The following is a 14,444-nucleotide window of genomic DNA, read 5'->3' as shown; positions in this document are numbered from 1 at the left end:
CAAAGTAAAGAAGTTTCTGAGAATTCTTCTGTCTAGCATTAGATGAAGAAATCCCGTTTCCAACGAAATCCTCAAAGAGGTCCAAATATCCACTTGCAGACTTTACAAACAGAGTGTTTCCAAACTGCTCTATGAAAAGAAAGGTTAAACTCTGTGAGTGGAACGCACACATCACAAAGAGGTTTCTGAAAATGATTCTCTGTAGTTTTTATACGAAGATATTTCCTTTTCTACCGTTGGCCCCAGAGCGCTTGAAATCTCCACTTGCAAATTCCACAAATAGAGGGTTTCAAATCTGCTCTTCCTAAAGAAAGGTTCAACTCTGTGAGTTGAACACACGCAACCCAAAGAAGTTACTGAGAATTCTTCTGTCTAGCATTAGATGAAGAAATCCCGTTTCCAACGAAATCCTCAAAGATGTCCAAATATCCACTTGCAGACTATACAATCAGAGTGTTTCCAAACTGCTCTATGAAAAGAAAGGTTAAACTCTGTGAGTGGAACGCGCACATCACAAAGTGATTTCTGAAAATGATTCTCTGTAGTTTTTATACGAAGATATTTCCTTTTCTACCGTTGGCCCCAAAGCGCTTGAAATGTCCACTTGCAAATTCCACAAAAAGAGGGTTTCAAATCTGCCCTGTCAAAAGGAAGGTTCAACTCTGTGAGTTGTGCAAACTCAAAGCAAAGAACTTACTGAGAATTCTTCTGTCTAGCATTAGATGAAGAAATCCCGTTTCCAACGAAATCCTAGAAGAGGTCAAATAGCCACTTGCAGACTTTACAAACAGAGTGTTTCCAAACTGCTCTATGAAAAGAAAGGTTAAAATCTGTGAGTGGAACGCACACATCAGAAAGTGGTTTCTGAAAATGATTGTCTCCAGTTTTTATACGAAGATATTTCCTTTTCTACCGTTGGCCCCAAAGCGCTTGAAATGTCCACTTGCAAATTCCACAAAATGAGGGTTGCAAATCTCCTCTTCCTAAAGAAAGGTTCAACTCTGTGAGTTGTACAAACGCAACCCAAAGAAGTTACTGAGAATTCTTCTGTCAAGCTTTAGATGAAGAAAAACCGTTTCCAACGAAATCCTCATAGAGATCCAAATATCCACATGCAGACTTTACAAACAGAATGTTTCCAAAGTGCTCTATGAAAAGAAAGGTTAAACTCTGTGAGTGGAACACACACATCACAAAGTGGTTTCTGAGAATGATTCTCTGTAGTTTTTATACGAAGATATTCCCTTTTCTACCGTTGGCCCCAAAGCGCTTGAAATGTCCACTTGCAAACTCCACAAAAACAGGGTTTCAAATATGCTCTGTCTAAAGGAAGGTTCAACTCTGTGAGTTGTACAAACGCAAAGCAAAGAACTTGCTGAGAATTCTTCTGTCTAGCATTAGATGAAGAAATCCCGTTTCCAACGAAATCCTCAATGAGGTCCAAATATCCACTTGCAGACTTTACAAACAGAGTGTTCCCAAACTGCTCTATGAAAAGAAAGGTTAAACACTGTGAGTGGAACCCACACATCACAAAGTGGTTTCTGAAAATGATTCTCTCTAGTTTTTATACGAAGATATTTCCTTTTCTACCGTTGGCCCCAAAGCGCTTGAAATGTCCACTTGCAAATTCCACAAAAAGAGGGTTGCAAATCTGCTCTGTCTAAAGGAAGGTTCACCTCTGTGAGTTGTACAAACGCAAAGCAAAGAACTTACTGAGAATTCTTCTGTCAAGCTTTAGATGAAGAAATCCCGTTTCCAACGAAATCCTCATAGAGGTCCAAATATCCACTTGCAGACTTTACAAACAGAATGTTTCCAAAGTGCTCTATGAAAAGAAAGGTTATACTCTGTGAGTGGAACCCACACATCACAAAGTGGTTTCTGAGAATGATTCTATGTAGTTTTTATACGAAGATATTTCCCTTTCTACAGTTGGCCCCAAAACGGGTGAAGTCTCCGCTTGTAAATTCCACAAAAAGAGTGTTTCAAATCTTCTCTGCCTAAAGGAAGGTTCAACTCTGTGAGTTGTACACACGCAAAACAAAGAAGTTACTGAGAATTCTTCTGTCTAGCATTAGATGAAAAATCCCTTTTCCAACGAAATCCTCAAAGAGGTCCAAATATCCACTTCCAGACTTTACAAACAGAGTGTTTCCAAAGTGCTCTATGAAGGGAAAGGTTAAACTCGGTTAGTGGAACGCACACATCACAAAGTGGTTTCTGAAAATGATTCTCTTTTGTTTTTATATGAAGATATTTACTTTTCTACCTTTGGCCCCAAAGCGCTTGAAATGTCCACTTGCAAATTCCACAAAAAGAGGGTTTCAAATCTGCTCTGTCTAAAGGAAGGTTCAACTCTGTGAGTTGTACAAACGCAAAGCAAAGAACTTACTGAGAATTCTTCTGTCTAGCATTAGATGAAGAAATCCCGTTTCCAAAGAAATCCTCAAAGAGGTCCAAATATCCACTTGCAGACTTTACAAACAGAGTGTTTCCAAACCGCTCTATGAAAAGAAAGGTTAAACTCTGTGAGTGTAACCCACACATCACAAAGAGATTTCTGAAAATGATTCTCTCTAGTTTTTATACGAAGATATTTCCTTTTCTACCGTTGGCCCCAAAGCGCTTGAAATCTCCACTTGCAAATTCCACAAAAAGAGGGTTGCAGATCTGCTCTTCCTAAAGAAAGGTTCAACTCTGTGAGTTGTACACACGCAACCCAAAGAAGTTACTGAGAATTCTTCTGTCTAGCATTAGATGAAGAAATCCCGTTTCCAACGAAATCCTCATAGAGCTCCAAATATCCACTTGCAGACTTTACAAACAGAATGTTTCCAAACTGCTCTATGAAAACAAAGGTTAAACTCTGTGAGTGGAACACACACATCACAAAGTGGTTTCTGAGAATGATTCTCTGTAGTTTTTATACGAAGATATTTCCTTTTCTACCGTTGGCCCCAAAGCGCTTGAAATGTCCACTTGCAAATTCCACAAAAAGAGGGTTTCAAATCTGCTCTGTCTAAAGGAAGGTTCAACTCTGTGAGTTGTACAAACGCAAAGCAAAGAACTTACTGAGAATTCTTGTGTCTAGCATTAGATGAAGAAATCCCGTTTCCAACGAAATCCTCAAAGAGGTCCAAATATCCACTTGCAGACTTTACAAACAGAGTGTATCCAAACTGCTCTATGAAAAGAAAGGTTAAAGTCTGTGAGTGGAACGCACACATCAGAAAGTGGTTTCTGAAAATGATTCTCTCTAGTTTTATACGAAGATATTTCCTTTTCAACCGTTGGCCCCAAAGCGCTTGAAATGTCCACTTGCAAATTCCACAAAATGAGGGTTGCAAATCTCCTCTTCCTAAAGAAAGGTTCAACTTTGTGAGATGTACACAGGCAACCCAAAGAAGTTACTGAGAATTCTCCTGTCAAGCGTTAGATGAAGAAATCCCGTTTCCAACGAAATCCTCAAAGAGGTCCAAATATCCACTTGCAGACTTTACAAACAGAATGTTTCAAAAGTGCTCAACGAAAAGAAAGGCTAAACCCTGTGAGTAGAATGAAAACATCACAAAGTGGTTTCTCAGAATGATTCTCTGTAGTTTTTTTACGAAGATATTTCCTTTTCTACCGTTGGCCCCAAAGCGCTTGAAATGTCCACTTGCAAATTCCACAAAAAGAGGGTTTCAAATCTGCTCTGTCTAAAGGAAGGTTCAACTCTGTGAGTTGTACAAACGCAAAGTAAAGAAGTTTCTGAGAATTCTTCTGTCTAGCATTAGATGAAGAAATCCCGTTTCCAACGAAATCCTCAAAGAGGTCCAAATATCCACTTGCAGACTTTACAAACAGAGTGTTTCCAAACTGCTCTATGAAAAGAAAGGTTAAACTCTGTGAGTGGAACGCACACATCACAAAGAGGTTTCTGAAAATGATTCTCTGTAGTTTTTATACGAAGATATTTCCTTTTCTACCGTTGGCCCCAGAGCGCTTGAAATCTCCACTTGCAAATTCCACAAATAGAGGGTTTCAAATCTGCTCTTCCTAAAGAAAGGTTCAACTCTGTGAGTTGAACACACGCAACCCAAAGAAGTTACTGAGAATTCTTCTGTCTAGCATTAGATGAAGAAATCCCGTTTCCAACGAAATCCTCAAAGAGGTCCAAATATCCACTTGCAGACTATACAATCAGAGTGTTTCCAAACTGCTCTATGAAAAGAAAGGTTAAACTCTGTGAGTGGAACGCACACATCACAAAGTGATTTCTGAAAATGATTCTCTGTAGTTTTTATACGAAGATATTTCCTTTTCTACCGTTGGCCCCAAAGCGCTTGAAATGTCCACTTGCAAATTCCACAAAAAGAGGGTTTGAAATCAGCCCTGTCAAAAGGAAGGTTCAACTCTGTGAGTTGTGCAAACTCAAAGCAAAGAACTTACTGAGAATTCTTCTGTCTAGCATTAGATGAAGAAATCCTGTTTCCAACGAAATCCTAGAAGAGGTCAAATAGCCACTTGCAGACTTTACAAACAGAGTGTTTCCAAACTGCTCTATGAAAAGAAAGGTTAAAATCTGTGAGTGGAACGCACACATCAGAAAGTGGTTTCTGAAAATGATTGTCTCCAGTTTTTATACGAAGATATTTCCTTTTCTACCGTTGGCCCCTAAGCGCTTGAAATGTCCACTTGCAAATTCCACAAAATGAGGGTTGCAAATCTCCTCTTCCTAAAGAAAGGTTCAACTCTGTGAGTTGTACAAACGCAACCCAAAGAAGTTACTGAGAATTCTTCTGTCAAGCTTTAGATGAAGAAAAACCGTTTCCAACGAAATCCTCATAGAGATCCAAATATCCACATGCAGACTTTACAAACAGAATGTTTCCAAAGTGCTCTATGAAAAGAAAGGTTAAACTCTGTGAGTGGAACACACACATCACAAAGTGGTTTCTGAGAATGATTCTCTGTAGTTTTTATACGAAGATATTCCCTTTTCTACCGTTGGCCCCAAAGCGCTTGAAATGTCCACTTGCAAACTCCACAAAAACAGGGTTTCAAATATGCTCTGTCTAAAGGAAGGTTCAACTCTGTGAGTTGTACAAACGCAAAGCAAAGAACTTGCTGAGAATTCTTCTGTCTAGCATTAGATGAAGAAATCCCGTTTCCAACGAAATCCTCAATGAGGTCCAAATATCCACTTGCAGACTTTACAAACAGAGTGTTCCCAAACTGCTCTATGAAAAGAAAGGTTAAACACTGTGAGTGGAACCCACACATCACAAAGTGGTTTCTGAAAATGATTCTCTCTAGTTTTTATACGAAGATATTTCCTTTTCTACCGTTGGCCCCAAAGCGCTTGAAATGTCCACTTGCAAATTCCACAAAAAGAGGGTTGCAAATCTGCTCTGTCTAAAGGAAGGTTCACCTCTGTGAGTTGTACAAACGCAAAGCAAAGAACTTACTGAGAATTCTTCTGTCAAGCTTTAGATGAAGAAATCCCGTTTCCAACGAAATCCTCATAGAGGTCCAAATATCCACTTGCAGACTTTACAAACAGAATGTTTCCAAAGTGCTCTATGAAAAGAAAGGTTATACTCTGTGAGTGGAACCCACACATCACAAAGTGGTTTCTGAGAATGATTCTCTGTAGTTTTTATACGAAGATATTTCCCTTTCTACAGTTGGCCCCAAAACGGGTGAAGTCTCCGCTTGTAAATTCCACAAAAAGAGTGTTTCAAATCTTCTCTGCCTAAAGGAAGGTTCAACTCTGTGAGTTGTACACACGCAAAACAAAGAAGTTACTGAGAATTCTTCTGTCTAGCATTAGATGAAAAATCCCTTTTCCAACGAAATCCTCAAAGAGGTCCAAATATCCACTTCCAGACTTTACAAACAGAGTGTTTCCAAAGTGCTCTATGAAGGGAAAGGTTAAACTCGGTTAGTGGAACGCACACATCACAAAGTGGTTTCTGAAAATGATTCTCTTTTGTTTTTATATGAAGATATTTACTTTTCTACCTTTGGCCCCAAAGCGCTTGAAATGTCCACTTGCAAATTCCACAAAAAGAGGGTTTCAAATCTGCTCTGTCTAAAGGAAGGTTCAACTCTGTGAGTTGTACAAACGCAAAGCAAAGAACTTACTGAGAATTCTTCTGTCTAGCATTAGATGAAGAAATCCCGTTTCCAAAGAAATCCTCAAAGAGGTCCAAATATCCACTTGCAGACTTTACAAACAGAGTGTTTCCAAACCGCTCTATGAAAAGAAACGTTAAACTCTGTGAGTGTAACCCACACATCACAAAGAGATTTCTGAAAATGATTCTCTCTAGTTTTTATACGAAGATATTTCCTTTTCTACCGTTGGCCCCAAAGCGCTTGAAATCTCCACTTGCAAATTCCACAAAAAGAGGGTTGCAGATCTGCTCTTCCTAAAGAAAGGTTCAACTCTGTGAGTTGTACACACGCAACCCAAAGAAGTTACTGAGAATTCTTCTGTCTAGCATTAGAAGAAGAAATCCCGTTTCCAACGAAATCCTCATAGAGCTCCAAATATCCACTTGCAGACTTTACAAACAGAATGTTTCCAAACTGCTCTATGAAAAGAAAGGTTATACTCTGTGAGTGGAACCCACACATCACAAAGTGGTTTCTGAGAATGATTCTCTGTAGTTTTTATACGAAGATATTTCCCTTTCTACAGTTGGCCCCAAAACGGGTGAAGTCTCCGCTTGTAAATTCCACAAAAAGAGTGTTTCAAATCTTCTCTGCCTAAAGGAAGGTTCAACTCTGTGAGTTGTACACACGCAAAACAAAGAAGTTACTGAGAATTCTTCTGTCTAGCATTAGATGAAAAATCCCTTTTCCAACGAAATCCTCAAAGAGTCCAAATATCCACTTCCAGACTTTACAAACAGAGTGTTTCCAAAGTGCTCTATGAAGGGAAAGGTTAAACTCGGTTAGTGGAACGCACACATCACAAAGTGGTTTCTGAAAATGATTCTCTTTTGTTTTTATATGAAGATATTTACTTTTCTACCTTTGGCCCCAAAGCGCTTGAAATGTCCACTTGCAAATTCCACAAAAAGAGGGTTTCAAATCTGCTCTGTCTAAAGGAAGGTTCAACTCTGTGAGTTGTACAAACGCAAAGCAAAGAACTTACTGAGAATTCTTCTGTCTAGCATTAGATGAAGAAATCCCGTTTCCAAAGAAATCCTCAAAGAGGTCCAAATATCCACTTGCAGACTTTACAAACAGAGTGTTTCCAAACTGCTCTATGAAAAGAAAGGTTAAACTCTGTGAGTGTAACCCACACATCACAAAGAGATTTCTGAAAATGATTCTCTCTAGTTTTTATACGAAGATATTTCCTTTTCTACCGTTGGCCCCAAAGCGCTTGAAATCTCCACTTGCAAATTCCACAAAAAGAGGGTTGCAGATCTGCTCTTCCTAAAGAAAGGTTCAACTCTGTGAGTTGTACACACGCAACCCAAAGAAGTTACTGAGAATTCTTCTGTCTAGCATTAGATGAAGAAATCCCGTTTCCAACGAAATCCTCATAGAGCTCCAAATATCCACTTGCAGACTTTACAAACAGAATGTTTCCAAACTGCTCTATGAAAACAAAGGTTAAACTCTGTGAGTGGAACACACACATCACAAAGTGGTTTCTGAGAATGATTCTCTGTAGTTTTTATACGAAGATATTTCCTTTTCTACCGCTGGCCCCTAAGCGCTTCAAATGTCCACTTGCAAATTCCACAAAAAGAGGGTTTCAAATCTGCTCTGACTAAAGGAAGGTTCAACTCTGTGAGTTGTACAAACGCTAAGCAAAGAACTTACTGAGAATTCTTCTGTCTAGCATTAGATGAAGAAATCCCGTTTCCAAAGAAATCCTCAAAGAGGTCCAAATATCCACTTGCAGACTTTACAAACAGAGTGTTTCCAAACTGCTCTATGAAAAGAAAGGTTAAACTCTGTGAGTGTAACCCACACATCACAAAGAGATTTCTGAAAATGATTCTCACTAGTTTTTATACGAAGATATTTCCTTTTCTACCGTTGGCCCCAAAGCGCTTGAAATCTCCACTTGCAAATTCCACAAAAAGAGGGTTGCAGATCTGCTCTTCCTAAAGAAAGGTTCAACTCTGTGAGTTGTACACACGCAACCCAAAGAAGTTACTGAGAATTCTTCTGTCTAGCATTAGATGAAGAAATCCCGTTTCCAACGAAATCCTCATAGAGCTCCAAATATCCACTTGCAGACTTTACAAACAGAATGTTTCCAAACTGCTCTATGAAAACAAAGGTTAAACTCTGTGAGTGGAACACACACATCACAAAGTGGTTTCTGAGAATGATTCTCTGTAGTTTTTATACGAAGATATTTCCTTTTCTACCGTTGGCCCCAAAGCGCTTGAAATGTCCACTTGCAAATTCCACAAAAAGAGGGTTTCAAATCTGCTCTGTCTAAAGGAAGGTTCAACTCTGTGAGTTGTACAAACGCAAAGCAAAGAACTTACTGAGAATTCTTGTGTCTAGCATTAGATGAAGAAATCCCGTTTCCAACGAAATCCTCAAAGAGGTCCAAATATCCACTTGCAGACTTTACAAACAGAGTGTATCCAAACTGCTCTATGAAAAGAAAGGTTAAAGTCTGTGAGTGGAACGCACACATCAGAAAGTGGTTTCTGAAAATGATTCTCTCTAGTTTTATACGAAGATATTTCCTTTTCAACCGTTGGCCCCAAAGCGCTTGAAATGTCCACTTGCAAATTCCACAAAATGAGGGTTGCAAATCTCCTCTTCCTAAAGAAAGGTTCAACTTTCTGAGATGTACACACGCAACCCAAAGAAGTTACTGAGAATTCTCCTGTCAAGCGTTAGATGAAGAAATCCCGTTTCCAACGAAATCCTCAAAGAGGTCCAAATATCCACTTGCAGACTTTACAAACAGAATGTTTCAAAAGTGCTCAACGAAAAGAAAGGCTAAACCCTGTGAGTAGAATGAAAACATCACAAAGTGGTTTCTCAGAATGATTCTCTGTAGTTTTTTTACGAAGATATTTCCTTTTCTACCGTTGGCCCCAAAGCGCTTGAAATGTCCACTTGCAAATTCCACAAAAAGAGGGTTTCAAATCTGCTCTGTCTAAAGGAAGGTTCAACTCTGTGAGTTGTACAAACGCAAAGTAAAGAAGTTTCTGAGAATTCTTCTGTCTAGCATTAGATGAAGAAATCCCGTTTCCAACGAAATCCTCAAAGAGGTCCAAATATCCACTTGCAGACTTTACAAACAGAGTGTTTCCAAACTGCTCTATGAAAAGAAAGGTTAAACTCTGTGAGTGGAACGCACACATCACAAAGAGGTTTCTGAAAATGATTCTCTGTACTTTTTATACGAAGATATTTCCTTTTCTACCGTTGGCCCCAGAGCGCTTGAAATCTCCACTTGCAAATTCCACAAATAGAGGGCTTCAAATCTGCTCTTCCTAAAGAAAGGTTCAACTCTGTGAGTTGAACACACGCAACCCAAAGAAGTTACTGAGAATTCTTCTGTCTAGCATTAGATGAAGAAATCCCGTTTCCAAAGAAATCCTCAAAGAGGTCCAAATATCCACTTGCAGACTATACAATCAGAGTGTTTCCAAACTGCTCTATGAAAAGAAAGGTTAAACTCTGTGAGTGGAACGCGCACATCACAAAGTGATTTCTGAAAATGATTCTCTGTAGTTTTTATACGAAGATATTTCCTTTTCTACCGTTGGCCCCAAAGCGCTTGAAATGTCCACTTGCAAATTCCACAAAAAGAGGGTTTGAAATCTGCCCTGTCAAAAGGAAGGTTCAACTCTGTGAGTTGTGCAAACTCAAAGCAAATAACTTACTGAGAATTCTTCTGTCTAGCATTAGATGAAGAAATCCCGTTTCCAACGAAATCCTAGAAGAGGTCAAATAGCCACTTGCAGACTTTACAAACAGAGTGTTTCCAAACTGCTCTATGAAAAGAAAGGTTAAACTCTGTGAGTGGAACCCACACATCACAAAGTGGTTTCTGAAAATGATTGTCTCCAGTTTTTATACGAAGATATTTCCTTTTCTACCGTTGGCCCCAAAGCGCTTGAAATGTCCACTTGCAAATTCCACAAAATGAGGGTTGCAAATCTCCTCTTCCTAAAGAAAGGTTCAACTCTGTGAGTTGTACAAACGCAACCCAAAGAAGTTACTGAGAATTCTTCTGTCAAGCTTTAGATGAAGAAAAACCGTTTCCAACGAAATCCTCATAGAGATCCAAATATCCACATGCAGACTTTACAAACAGAATGTTTCCAAAGTGCTCTATGAAAAGAAAGGTTAAACTCTGTGAGTGGAACACACACATCACAAAGTGGTTTCTGAGAATGATTCTCTGTAGTTTTTATACGAAGATATTCCCTTTTCTACCGTTGGCCCCAAAGCGCTTGAAATGTCCACTTGCAAACTCCACAAAAACAGGGTTTCAAATATGCTCTGTCTAAAGGAAGGTTCAACTCTGTGAGTTGTACAAACGCAAAGCAAAGAACTTGCTGAGAATTCTTCTGTCTAGCATTAGATGAAGAAATCCCGTTTCCAACGAAATCCTCAATGAGGTCCAAATATCCACTTGCAGACTTTACAAACAGAGTGTTCCCAAACTGCTCTATGAAAAGAAAGGTTAAACACTGTGAGTGGAACCCACACATCACAAAGTGGTTTCTGAAAATGATTCTCTCTAGTTTTTATACGAAGATATTTCCTTTTCTACCGTTGGCCCCAAAGCGCTTGAAATGTCCACTTGCAAATTCCACAAAAAGAGGGTTGCAAATCTGCTCTGTCTAAAGGAAGGTTCACCTCTGTGAGTTGTACAAACGCAAAGCAAAGAACTTACTGAGAATTCTTCTGTCAAGCTTTAGATGAAGAAATCCCGTTTCCAACGAAATCCTCATAGAGGTCCAAATATCCACTTGCAGACTTTACAAACAGAATGTTTCCAAAGTGCTCTATGAAAAGAAAGGTTATACTCTGTGAGTGGAACCCACACATCACAAAGTGGTTTCTGAGAATGATTCTATGTAGTTTTTATACGAAGATATTTCCCTTTCTACAGTTGGCCCCAAAACGGGTGAAGTCTCCGCTTGTAAATTCCACAAAAAGAGTGTTTCAAATCTTCTCTGCCTAAAGGAAGGTTCAACTCTGTGAGTTGTACACACGCAAAACAAAGAAGTTACTGAGAATTCTTCTGTCTAGCATTAGATGAAAAATCCCTTTTCCAACGAAATCCTCAAAGAGGTCCAAATATCCACTTCCAGACTTTACAAACAGAGTGTTTCCAAAGTGCTCTATGAAGGGAAAGGTTAAACTCGGTTAGTGGAACGCACACATCACAAAGTGGTTTCTGAAAATGATTCTCTTTTGTTTTTATATGAAGATATTTACTTTTCTACCTTTGGCCCCAAAGCGCTTGAAATGTCCACTTGCAAATTCCACAAAAAGAGGGTTTCAAATCTGCTCTGTCTAAAGGAAGGTTCAACTCTGTGAGTTGTACAAACGCAAAGCAAAGAACTTACTGAGAATTCTTCTGTCTAGCATTAGATGAAGAAATCCCGTTTCCAAAGAAATCCTCAAAGAGGTCCAAATATCCACTTGCAGACTTTACAAACAGAGTGTTTCCAAACTGCTCTATGAAAAGAAAGGTTAAACTCTGTGAGTGTAACCCACACATCACAAAGAGATTTCTGAAAATGATTCTCTCTAGTTTTTATACGAAGATATTTCCTTTTCTACCGTTGGCCCCAAAGCGCTTGAAATCTCCACTTGCAAATTCCACAAAAAGAGGGTTGCAGATCTGCTCTTCCTAAAGAAAGGTTCAACTCTGTGAGTTGTACACACGCAACCCAAAGAAGTTACTGAGAATTCTTCTGTCTAGCATTAGATGAAGAAATCCCGTTTCCAACGAAATCCTCATAGAGCTCCAAATATCCACTTGCAGACTTTACAAACAGAATGTTTCCAAACTGCTCTATGAAAACAAAGGTTAAACTCTGTGAGTGGAACACACACATCACAAAGTGGTTTCTGAGAATGATTCTCTGTAGTTTTTATACGAAGATATTTCCTTTTCTACCGTTGGCCCCAAAGCGCTTGAAATGTCCACTTGCAAATTCCACAAAAAGAGGGTTTCAAATCTGCTCTGTCTAAAGGAAGGTTCAACTCTGTGAGTTGTACAAACGCAAAGCAAAGAACTTACTGAGAATTCTTGTGTCTAGCATTAGATGAAGAAATCCCGTTTCCAACGAAATCCTCAAAGAGGTCCAAATATCCACTTGCAGACTTTACAAACAGAGTGTATCCAAACTGCTCTATGAAAAGAAAGGTTAAAGTCTGGGAGTGGAACGCACACATCAGAAAGTGGTTTCTGAAAATGATTCTCTCTAGTTTTATACGAAGATATTTCCTTTTCAACCGTTGGCCCCAAAGCGCTTGAAATGTCCACTTGCAAATTCCACAAAATGAGGGTTGCAAATCTCCTCTTCCTAAAGAAAGGTTCAACTTTGTGAGATGTACACACGCAACCCAAAGAAGTTACTGAGAATTCTCCTGTCAAGCGTTAGATGAAGAAATCCCGTTTCCAACGAAATCCTCAAAGAGGTCCAAATATCCACTTGCAGACTTTACAAACAGAATGTTTCAAAAGTGCTCAACGAAAAGAAAGGCTAAACCCTGTGAGTAGAATGAAAACATCACAAAGTGGTTTCTCAGAATGATTCTCTGTAGTTTTTTTACGAAGATATTTCCTTTTCTACCGTTGGCCCCAAAGCGCTTGAAATGTCCACTTGCAAATTCCACAAAAAGAGGGTTTGAAATCTGCCCTGTCAAAAGGAAGGTTCAACTCTGTGAGTTGTGCAAACTCAAAGCAAAGAACTTACTGAGAATTCTTCTGTCTAGCATTAGATGAAGAAATCCCGTTTCCAACGAAATCCTAGAAGAGGTCAAATAGCCACTTGCAGACTTTACAAACAGAGTGTTTCCAAACTGCTCTATGAAAAGAAAGGTTAAAATCTGTGAGTGGAACGCACACATCAGAAAGTGGTTTCTGAAAATGATTGTCTCCAGTTTTTATACGAAGATATTTCCTTTTCTACCGTTGGCCCCAAAGCGCTTGAAATGTCCACTTGCAAATTCCACAAAATGAGGGTTGCAAATCTCCTCTTCCTAAAGAAAGGTTCAACTCTGTGAGTTGTACAAACGCAACCCAAAGAAGTTACTGAGAATTCTTCTGTCAAGCTTTAGATGAAGAAAAACCGTTTCCAACGAAATCCTCATAGAGATCCAAATATCCACATGCAGACTTTACAAACAGAATGTTTCCAAAGTGCTCTATGAAAAGAAAGGTTAAACTCTGTGAGTGGAACACACACATCACAAAGTGGTTTCTGAGAATGATTCTCTGTAGTTTTTATACGAAGATATTCCCTTTTCTACCGTTGGCCCCAAAGCGCTTGAAATGTCCACTTGCAAACTCCACAAAAACAGGGTTTCAAATATGCTCTGTCTAAAGGAAGGTTCAACTCTGTGAGTTGTACAAACGCAAAGCAAAGAACTTGCTGAGAATTCTTCTGTCTAGCGTTAGATGAAGAAATCCCGTTTCCAACGAAATCCTCAATGAGGTCCAAATATCCACTTGCAGACTTTACAAACAGAGTGTTCCCAAACTGCTCTATGAAAAGAAAGGTTAAACACTGTGAGTGGAACCCACACATCACAAAGTGGTTTCTGAAAATGATTCTCTCTAGTTTTTATACGAAGATATTTCCCTTTCTACAGTTGGCCCCAAAACGGGTGAAGTCTCCGCTTGTAAATTCCACAAAAAGAGTGTTTCAAATCTTCTCTGCCTAAAGGAAGGTTCAACTCTGTGAGTTGTACACACACAAAACAAAGAAGTTACTGAGAATTCTTCTGTCTAGCATTAGATGAAAAATCCCTTTTCCAACGAAATCCTCAAAGAGGTCCAAATATCCACTTCCAGACTTTACAAACAGAGTGTTTCCAAAGTGCTCTATGAAGGGAAAGGTTAAACTCGGTTAGTGGAACGCACACATCACAAAGTGGTTTCTGAAAATGATTCTCTTTTGTTTTTATATGAAGATATTTACTTTTCTACCTTTGGCCCCAAAGCGCTTGAAATGTCCACTTGCAAATTCCACAAAAAGAGGGTTTCAAATCTGCTCTGTCTAAAGGAAGGTTCAACTCTGTGAGTTGTACAAACGCAAAGCAAAGAACTTACTGAGAATTCTTCTGTCTAGCATTAGATGAAGAAATCCCGTTTCCAAAGAAATCCTCAAAGAGGTCCAAATATCCACTTGCAGACTTTACAAACAGAGTGTTTCCAAACTGCTCTATGAAAAGAAAGGTTAAACTCTGTGAGTGTAACCCACACATCACAA

Source organism: Gorilla gorilla, chromosome 10 (genome assembly GCF_029281585.2).
Source record: "Gorilla gorilla gorilla isolate KB3781 chromosome 10, NHGRI_mGorGor1-v2.1_pri, whole genome shotgun sequence".
Taxonomy (NCBI): domain Eukaryota; kingdom Metazoa; phylum Chordata; class Mammalia; order Primates; family Hominidae; genus Gorilla; species Gorilla gorilla.
Note: the sequence above shows the minus strand (reverse complement) of the source record.